The sequence below is a fragment of the Triticum aestivum genome, chromosome 2A (assembly GCF_018294505.1).
Source record: "Triticum aestivum cultivar Chinese Spring chromosome 2A, IWGSC CS RefSeq v2.1, whole genome shotgun sequence".
NCBI lineage: Eukaryota > Viridiplantae > Streptophyta > Magnoliopsida > Poales > Poaceae > Triticum > Triticum aestivum.
In genome coordinates this window covers 779,019,457-779,028,454 of record NC_057797.1, presented here as the reverse complement: position 1 = coordinate 779,028,454, position 8,998 = coordinate 779,019,457, and the positions used below count along the sequence as shown (strand labels likewise).

Below are 8,998 nucleotides of genomic sequence, written 5' to 3'. Positions count from 1 at the left end.
GCCACCGATTCATTCCTTCTCAGCAAACTTCTTTTTTTGCAAAAAACAACTAGTATATGTATATTATAAAACAACACAATTTTAGTGTAAATTTTATGCAAATTTATCATTATTTTTTATTTTTATTTCTTTTTATTCTTCTTAAAGAGTAATACTAATGGCACTAATTCATTTTTATTAAAAACTTCATTATTTTAGTTTTTATTTTATTTGCATCTCATTTACGAGTAATACCAATGCTACTAATTCATTTCTTCTTAGCATTATATGCTTATTATTGAGTATTTTAAAAAAGTGGAATTTATGTGTACATTTTGTCATTTTTTTAAAAAAAATTGCTAATCATTTTCTTGGTCATTTGCTCTATAACAGCGTTATTTCTCATTGCATCTAGATTTTATATGTGCCGTAGCTAGTTTTTTTAGACAGATGTACTGTAGCTAGTGATGGGACAGAACTACTTTGTTCTGCCCGCATGTGAACTGCAAAGGTCAAAACACGAAGTCCCTCCCACTCTTGACTCTCTCTCTCTCTCACACACACACACACATTAAATTTCTATGACATACATACACTACACACAACGAAGTTTCTCTCACGAGCTCTTTCTCATTTGTATATACTAGATGACACCCCGCGCGTTGCTGCGGGATTTTGTTGATCTGATGATTTGAACAATTGAAACGCCCAAGAGTTGGAATAGCTCCTGCCTTCCTAAATGCCTTGACCTTGATGATCTCTTGTGAACATAGTCAAAGGTCATACAAAAAGAATAATGTCGAGATCTAAATATACACATGTAAAAAAGAATAATTCAGAAAAGTGACCATTGCATTGTTGTATTGTAATTTATTAGTCGTGCAAACTAAAAAAAATCCAGATTATCTTAGGGGCTTAATCACATCATATACGCCATGGTTTTTAATTTCCTTTTGGTTAGTACTAAAATCCACCATTGTTACGCCTGAACAATTGTACAGCCACATCTCTTGTTAATCCACATATCCTGGCATAGGTATAGTCCAATCAATCAAACTGTAAAGTCCAAAAGACCAAACTAATCAAATGTTATCCTTGTATTATCAAACTGATGTATGTAGCTGAGGAAAATGTAGCTGGGCCAAATAGAATCGGGAATACAGTGGAAATAATGCGTTGAAAAGAGGAGCTCACCTGTGTGCCCTTGCTTGGCGTTCACGCAGAAGATGTTTGGGTAGAGGCGGCAGTGGAGGGTGGTGAGTAGAAGAAGAGGCGGACGACTACACGCGCTCACGCCTCTACTGTGACGTACAGGGCGGCCCATCAACACGGCATCGGTGATCTATGAGCAGAAAATTCGACCTGCAACGACGATCTATGGCAAATAACACGAACATTGACTTATCTCTGAACACTCACGGACGGAAGGCGTGACAAAAAATAAGTATGCAAGTGCAGGGTAATCTGACAGTAAAAGAGAATTAAATTAGGGCATGATTGGGGACGCAGGGGCCTGTCAGAACTAACCGGGTATGGTGAGGGGAATAAAAATCGTTGCGGCTGACTGCAAGGCTCCCAATCCTCCCTTCCAGCACACCCTGTACCAGCAAGCCACGAGCGTCGAGGATGGGGCCTGGAGTAGACCTGGACATAGGCAACCCGGCCCGAAAAAGCCCGACCCGGCCCGACGCTGCTCCCGGGCCGGGCTCGGGCCTAGATTTTGAGCCCGGTGACCGGGCCGGGCCCGGGCCCATCATTTTTGCAGTTTTCTGAAGGGGTCCGGCCCGAGGCCCGAGGCCCGGTGGGCTTTTGCATGTTCGGGCCGGGCTTGGGCCCAAAAAATAGGCCCGATGGCCGGGCCGGGCCGGGCTCGGGCCCAGGTTTTTTGGCTTGGGCTTGGCTAGGGCCGGCCCGAAGCCCGGCCCGGCCCGAGGTTTGGCCAGGTATAGCCTGGAGGCTGCATGACGGATCCACTGGAGCAGAAGCCCAAACGCATAGTTGTGGTGCCAACTCCATCGGTTGCTCATCTTTCTGTTCAATGGAGAAGGTGAGGAGGAGAAGTAAAATTGTTCAGTTTCTTTTACAAAATAGTACTCCCGCTCAGGAGTAGTGGAGAAGATGAAGAGAAAAGAAATTGGTTGCGGAAGATGAAGTGAAGAAGTTGATGTGACTCCCGCTCGCGAAAGATGTATTGGATCTCAACATGGACCTGCTCAATCTCGCGACTCATGGGCATGTGGCTCGCCTAGCAGGTTGCAGACACCATCTTTGGATTTGGAGCTAGAGACGACCACCGGGGAGATGAAGCGAGAGGGATGAGTTATGGGAGAAGGAGCGGAGACATCAGGGGTGGTGGCGTTGTGCATCTATTTGTAGGAGGAAAGGGAGGAGAAAAGGCACGTTGTAAATAGAGGGACATGGGAATTTCTTCGGAGGGGAATTAATAGCGCTGGGAGAGAGAGACCGAGAGGGGCTAGAAAGAGAGAGAGACCGAGAGGGGCTAGAAAGAGAGAGACCGATTGGTTGTTTGTAAATTGAACGCTGATGTGGCATCATGATGACGTGGACAGGCTGCATGTAGAGAGAATATATAGTAGTGGGGATCAACCTTTTAAGAATGTAAGATTCTCCCATGCATTCAATAGCACAAATATCTTTGACGAGCTCTCTCTCTTTCTCTCAAAATCTCTGACATGCAACACAACACCATCTCTCTCACAAGCTCTCTCTCTCTCTCTCTCTCTCTCTCTCTCTCCTGGCGCTTTCTCCCTCTAAGATTATTGCTGCTGTGCTCTGCAAATTGCAAGAGAGTAGCACCCCGGTCCATCCCGACAACTGACACTCTCCGAGAGACCAACGATGATACACCTACGGCTACGGACACATTTTACAGGACTGTTGTTCCGGATGGATGTGTCAAATTAAGATTGGAGATTAGGGGGAGAGTGGCCCACCAGTGAAAATTAAGGGAATGAGGTAATTGGTGGGAGGGTTTTCCGTAAGACCAATCCGTAGAGAATTGTTCGCGAACGTATCAATTTTGCCGACACACAGCACAGGTGTATACATGCAGCATGAGTTTTTGTCAAGGCAGGGAAAGATCAAGTGCAGTGCGGCGTGGGTGTGTTGGCAGGAATGGTTCTGGTGGCACGAGGCCTTGCGTGGTTGCATGTGGAAAGACAAGAAAAACCAATCAATCAGCTGGACAACGTGGCTGAGAGTGCAATGCCCTCTCTCGTCTATTTTATTTCATTCTGCCTTTTGATTTGATTTCGTTATATGTATTCATGTGTAGTGCTCGATGTGATAGCTGCCAACTCTGTAATTCTGTGTGTGGTAGTAATATTAAGGACACATGTTCCATGCGGTGGTGGTTGCTCGTATCCTGCTCCTCCGTCGGTTCCTTTCTGCTCTGTTCTACTTACTGTTGTCAAGTCTGAATCCATGCTAGTCCTGACCGGTTCTTGCTGGTCAACCGTGCATACATCCACCATGTACTAGCAAAAATGCTCCACCATACACTCTGAGATCAGCTCAGCTGAGATCGATCATGATGTTTACTTGTGCCGTTTTGCTAATCATTAGGTGCCTGATTTTTTTCCGCGCCAGTCAGTCGATTTTGAGCAAGATCGAAGACGGGGGTGACGTGACGAGCGGGAGTGAGGATTGTCGACCCCGGCGAGTCCGAACCAGGATCTCATTGGAAATGGGGGCATCGCTGCGAGACGTCGTCGGAGAAGACAAGGAAGAGGATTGACTGGTGCAGTTGGGGAGAGTGGGCTGCCGTCGTCGGAAGAGGACATGAGATGGGGAGATGGGTTTTAGAGGGATGACCCGGGCAGCGGCAACACAGTGGTGGGAGGCGGTTTAGGGAGGGGATGGCTTGGAGGCGAAGCGCAAACGGAAGCGCCACTGACCACGGAGGGCGGGAGGAAACAATCCGCCCGGCATCGATTGGCGACGGGGGAAAGGAAGAAGTAGAACCGTGGGCAGGCTACGGTGTCCGTAGGATGAAGATGCAATGGTCTAGAATAGCGACTAATGTGTTTTTTCTTCAAGTACCGACACAAACTATTGTGCAGTTGAGACACTTGGAACAAGGGGCTTGAGTCAACTGGGTTCATACGTGTGTCCTTCCTGGAGCGAAGCAACTGGTGCCCTGGCTATTAGATTTAGGTCCGGAGGTGGAGGGCACTCACTTAAACGTTCATAGCTACTGAGGCATATATAGATGCATGCCAGACGAGCGAGGAGAAAGGGCAATGATGGCATGGGTGCAACCCAATCTCACGAGGACGGGTGCAACCCAATCTCGTACTTAAGAGCAGTGATCTAAACGCTCTTATATTATTACAAGAGAAAGTACTCCCTCCGTTCCGAATTACTTGTTGTAGAAATGAATGTATCTAGAACTACTTGTCGCAGAAATGAATGTATCTAGAACTATTTTTTTAGTTCTAGATACATTCATTTCTGCGACTAGTAATTCGGAACGGAGGAAGTACTTACTAAGCTAAGCACATACAATATGCCACTTGTGAGCTCAAAAAACAGTGGACGGTCGGATATGATCTCTCCATCCCACTCTCTTGGACAGACAGACAAGGCGTACGTAGGTATTACCGCAATGGTTGCTTGTGGAGCTGGAGATTCCATCCTTGTTGGTGGCTTCTTGTTTCTTGAGGTAATAGCATTTTAGGTATCCTAATTTGTATAGAATGTGATAATTCAGTCTTAAATTTGTAAAACTTGACTTCACCATACCTCAACTTGCATTTCATGTGATGATTTAGTCCTAGACCAATCACAGCTCTACAATTGGCAGGCAAGTGGTTGGATCAGTCAGCGCACACACTTTTACAGAAACCCCTGCCTTTTTCTTTGATCAACCCGCACTCAGCGTCCGAACCAACCGACCAGGATCGGCACGAACGGCGGCCCATGCGCGTGGCCAGCATGGCGCGCGGCAGCGCGGGTCGTGCGACGTGCGCGGGCGCAGCACGCTCTGGGCGCTCTTCCACCAGGACGACCGCGACAGCACGGCCTTCGGCGCGTTCCCCGTCTCGTCCTCTGCCGCGGCCGCGGCGCTCCCGTTCGAATTCCACTAGCTACCGCCGGCTCGACCGTGCGTCCCAGAGATCTTCTTGGAGGACGAGATCGTTATGGCCGAGAGCTCTGACGAGATAACTCCGGTGGTGGAGCGCGTCTTGGTTGTCGACACCTCGGGAGAGATGGAAACCGAAGCTTATGGGTCCGGGGAGGTCAAGGCCATGAAGGATCACATAGATCTCGAATCTTCGCAGCCCAAGAAACCGCCGCCCATGGACCTCAAGGAGATCGCCGGGAGCTTCCGGCTCGCTGCCTCGGTCTTCAGCAAGAAGTGGCACAAGTGGAGGCGCAAGCAATAGCTCAAGAAGGAGGAGGCGGCCGGCAGCAAGGCAGCAGCCGCGGCAATGCCGCCGTTAGAGAAGCCGTCCAAGCCCTCCTTCCTTCGGCGGAGCCGCCTTCCTGGGGAGGCAGGCTCGGAGTTCGCCGAAGGCCGTCGTTCGTGCGACAGGGACCCAAGATTCTCTCTTGATGTTGGCCGCATGTCTGTCGACGATGTAGGTCTATCCTGGGACGGGCCCCTGCGCGTCCTAGGACGGCTACCTCTTCGGCGCCGGCGCCGGCATTGGCCTTGGCCGAGCGCCTCCGCCGCTGTCACGGCTCCCGCCCATCCTCTCCGCGCTCGAGGGCTCACCTGCCGGCGTGGTGGAACGCTCCGACGGCCAAATTCCCGTGGAAGATGACTCGCAGCCCGAGCCCGACGGCGACGCCAACACCCCCGGAGGCTCGGTGCAGACGCGAGACTACTACATGGACACGTCGAGCTGGAGGCGCCGGAGCCTGGAGCGGTCAGGCTCCGTGCTGACAAGGTCGTTCGAAGTGCCCGACCCAAAGCCAGCCCCTGCAGCGGCCGCCATCACCAATGCCACGGTGCCCCCGCTGACCGGCAGCTCAGAGTTCTACCACTTCCACCATGCCGAAGACCTGCTCGACCAACGGTTCAGCTCCAACTCTCTCGTCAAAGACTTCCCGGTGACCCTGGACGCCGCGTTCCCGGGCCCCGCCAAGAAGCCACGGCGTCTAGGCAAGGCGTGGAGCCTCTGGAGCTTCATACACCGCCGGGCCACGGGCTGCCGGGGCAGCCCGTCCGACGCCGCGGACCGCGCGTTCTCGGCGCCGTAGCCGGAGCTGCGCGTCCGTGGGTACAGCAACGCCGGGATGCAGAGGTGCAACGGCAACGCCAGCGCGTGCAGCTCGTTCAGCAGCAACAGCGCCGGCCTGGGCAGCTCGCGGCACTGCTTCGTCGACGGCCACAGCAGCGTCAAGAGGCGACAGGAAGACCAGTGCGTGCTGGAGCGGAACCGCAGCGCTCGATACTCGCCGGGGCACCACGCCGACAACGGTATGCTGCGGTTGTACTTGACCCCGCTGCGGAGCGCCAGCGGCCGGTGCGGCGCCACCGGGCTGCCGCCTAACGGCGGCCCGCATCCGCGGTCGCAATCGTTCGCGAGGAGCATGCTCCGGCTGTACTGAGGCGTGGCATCTCGTTTCACCTGACCAGTAGCTCGGCACTCCGGTCGAGTTGTTTCTTTGCAGCAGCAGTAGTGATTAAGGCTTAGTAGTATGATTAAGGTCTGATTAAGGGCAATAGTATAGTCATAAATCCTTTTATTACATGCTTGTGTAGGTTTGGATGGAACGGAACGAGGTTTATCTCATGTGATCACTTGTTTGTCTCGTGATGTTCGTCTGCCATTGCTTCTGTTCGTCGTCGGTAGCTGGTGGAATTCGGTGGGGAGCGCCGCGGCCGCGACGGAGGACGAGACGGGGAAAGCGTCGAAGGCCGTGCCGTCGCGGACGCGCTCGCGGTCGTCCTGATGGAAGAGCGCCCAGAGCGTGCTGTGCCGGCGCACGTCGCACGACCAGCGCTGCCGCTTCATTCATCGCGCCGCGCGCCATGCTGGCCATGCACACGGGCCGCCGTTTGTGTCGATCCTGGTCGGTTGGTTCGGACGCTGAGTGCGGGTTGATTAAAGAAAACGGCAGGGAGGTTTGTGCAAAAGTGTGTTCGCTGACCGGTCCACCCATGTAGCTGCCAATTGTAGAGTTGTGATTGGCCTGAGACTAAATCATCACATGAGGTGCAAGTTGGGGTATGGTAAAGTCAAGTTTTATAAGTTTAGAACCGAATCATCACATTCTGTGTAAGTTAGGATACCTGGGATGCTATTACCTCTTGTTTCTTTCTGCTACAAGGAGTTGGGGAATGCTTTTCTTTGCGGTAGGTGTTGTGGCCGTTTCTTTTTGATCCGTTGGTTCATGTGGAATGCTTGCAGGGTGGTCGATCGTAGCACCAACCAACTCCCTAGGGTAATTCTGTACAAGTAGTACTAGAAGTATTATTAAGCGCATACTACTACACATGTTCCATGTGGTGGTTGGCGTGCACGCTGCATCAAATATACTCTGACCGGCCATGCTCCTGCTCCCAAGGCCACAACCGACCGTGTCGTCGGTCGGTTCATTTCAACTCTGTTCTCTGCTCTGTGATGCTGAACTCTGAATTGATGGCACTTGTTGAGGGTTTGGTGCGACATATGCGACTTATCGTGATGGGGGCGAGTAGAACGTCGTCGGTGCCTGTAAACGGGATGAGGTGAAGACATACACGCCGGTGAATCTTCCTCAGTTTCGGGCTCTCCGGGGAGATAATACCCCTACTGCTGCTCTGCGGGGTCTTCGCATGATCACTATGGTCAAGTGTTTACACGGTTGCTCCTTGAGTTGTGTCTGGTGGTAGGAGAGGGCAAGGCTAGCTCTCTCCCTCTATCGGGTGTGGTATAGAACTACTGGGATCCAACCATTTGCATGGGTGCCCTGGGGGGTTTATATAGGCCTACCCCCAGGGGTACAATGGTAATTCGACTGGGCGCGGCCCCAGCCGTTAGTGCCTCCGACCTCCGGCTTCTCCGTCGACTGCTAGGGCCCGCCGACTGGTCTGGTACGGAGCCGACAGGCCGCGTCCGCCGCGCACGGGTCTTGCCGGCTGCTGATTACTGTAGCCGTGCTCCTGATGACGCAAGCTCGGTCATGGGGTCGTGGCAACAGCCCCGCCGCCTGGCGGGCGATCACTGTGGCCACTCCCCATCTCTTCTTGATTAATGGCGCGTGGGGCCCCGGGAGAGGGCTCGGCCGATTCCCCCGGGCCGACTCCCGACGGGTCCGACTGGCGGTTCTCCCGCCGTCTCCCGAGGTCTCGCTGACTGGTGGGCCCCTGCTGCCCCCAGGCCGTACAAACAGACCGTCATGGGCGCAGGACCAGATACAGTGGTGCTGATGTCAGGGCCGGCTGGGCAACAGTGCCACGCCGCAGGGAGATCTTCCCAAGTACGGCGCGCTGTAGCCATGCCTGCCCTTGGTAAGGGGCGGGGAGTGGGCTTCATTGTAGCCACGCCCCTGCCCCGTCCCTCTCGATGAGGTCACGGTTTGTTGGAGTCGCCGGCCGACTCCCCAAGGCCGGCTTCTCTGGAAGTCGCCCCTGAGACTCAGCCGTGAGCGGGCAGTCGGCCGCCTTGCCGTAGACTCCCCAGGAGGCTTCTCTTCGCCCTGTGGTCTTGAGGGGCGCCGCCTGCCCCGATGTCTTGAAAAGTTATGGGCCTCGGGTTGGCCTACCCGCGGCCCATTACTCCGACAGTAGTCCCCGAAGCTAGTGAGGCGCCGCGGACGATCGGCCGAGAAGGCTCAGCAGTTTCTCTTTCCGGGTGCTCAACACATGGTCTTGATTGACTTCTGCCGGGCTGACTAGAAGGAGTCGGACTCGCCCAACTCGGACTCACTCAATTCCGACTTGCTCAGTAGTTCGAACGTCTCGGCGGGATTTCAAGTGGCGTGCTAGCTAAGCTTTCAGGTCGCCGTCCGTTCTTGGCCTGTCACGCAAGGGCACGTGGCCCGGCCATCCTGCCAGCCCACGCGC

General features: G+C 53.3%; 1 pseudogene; it reads left to right on the top strand.

The window, feature by feature from the left end:
• The first annotated feature begins 4,753 nt into the window (after nucleotides 1-4,753).
• On the top strand, nucleotides 4,754-6,751 carry LOC123186707 (protein OCTOPUS-like; annotated as a pseudogene).
• Nucleotides 6,752-8,998: the final 2,247 nt, after the last annotated feature.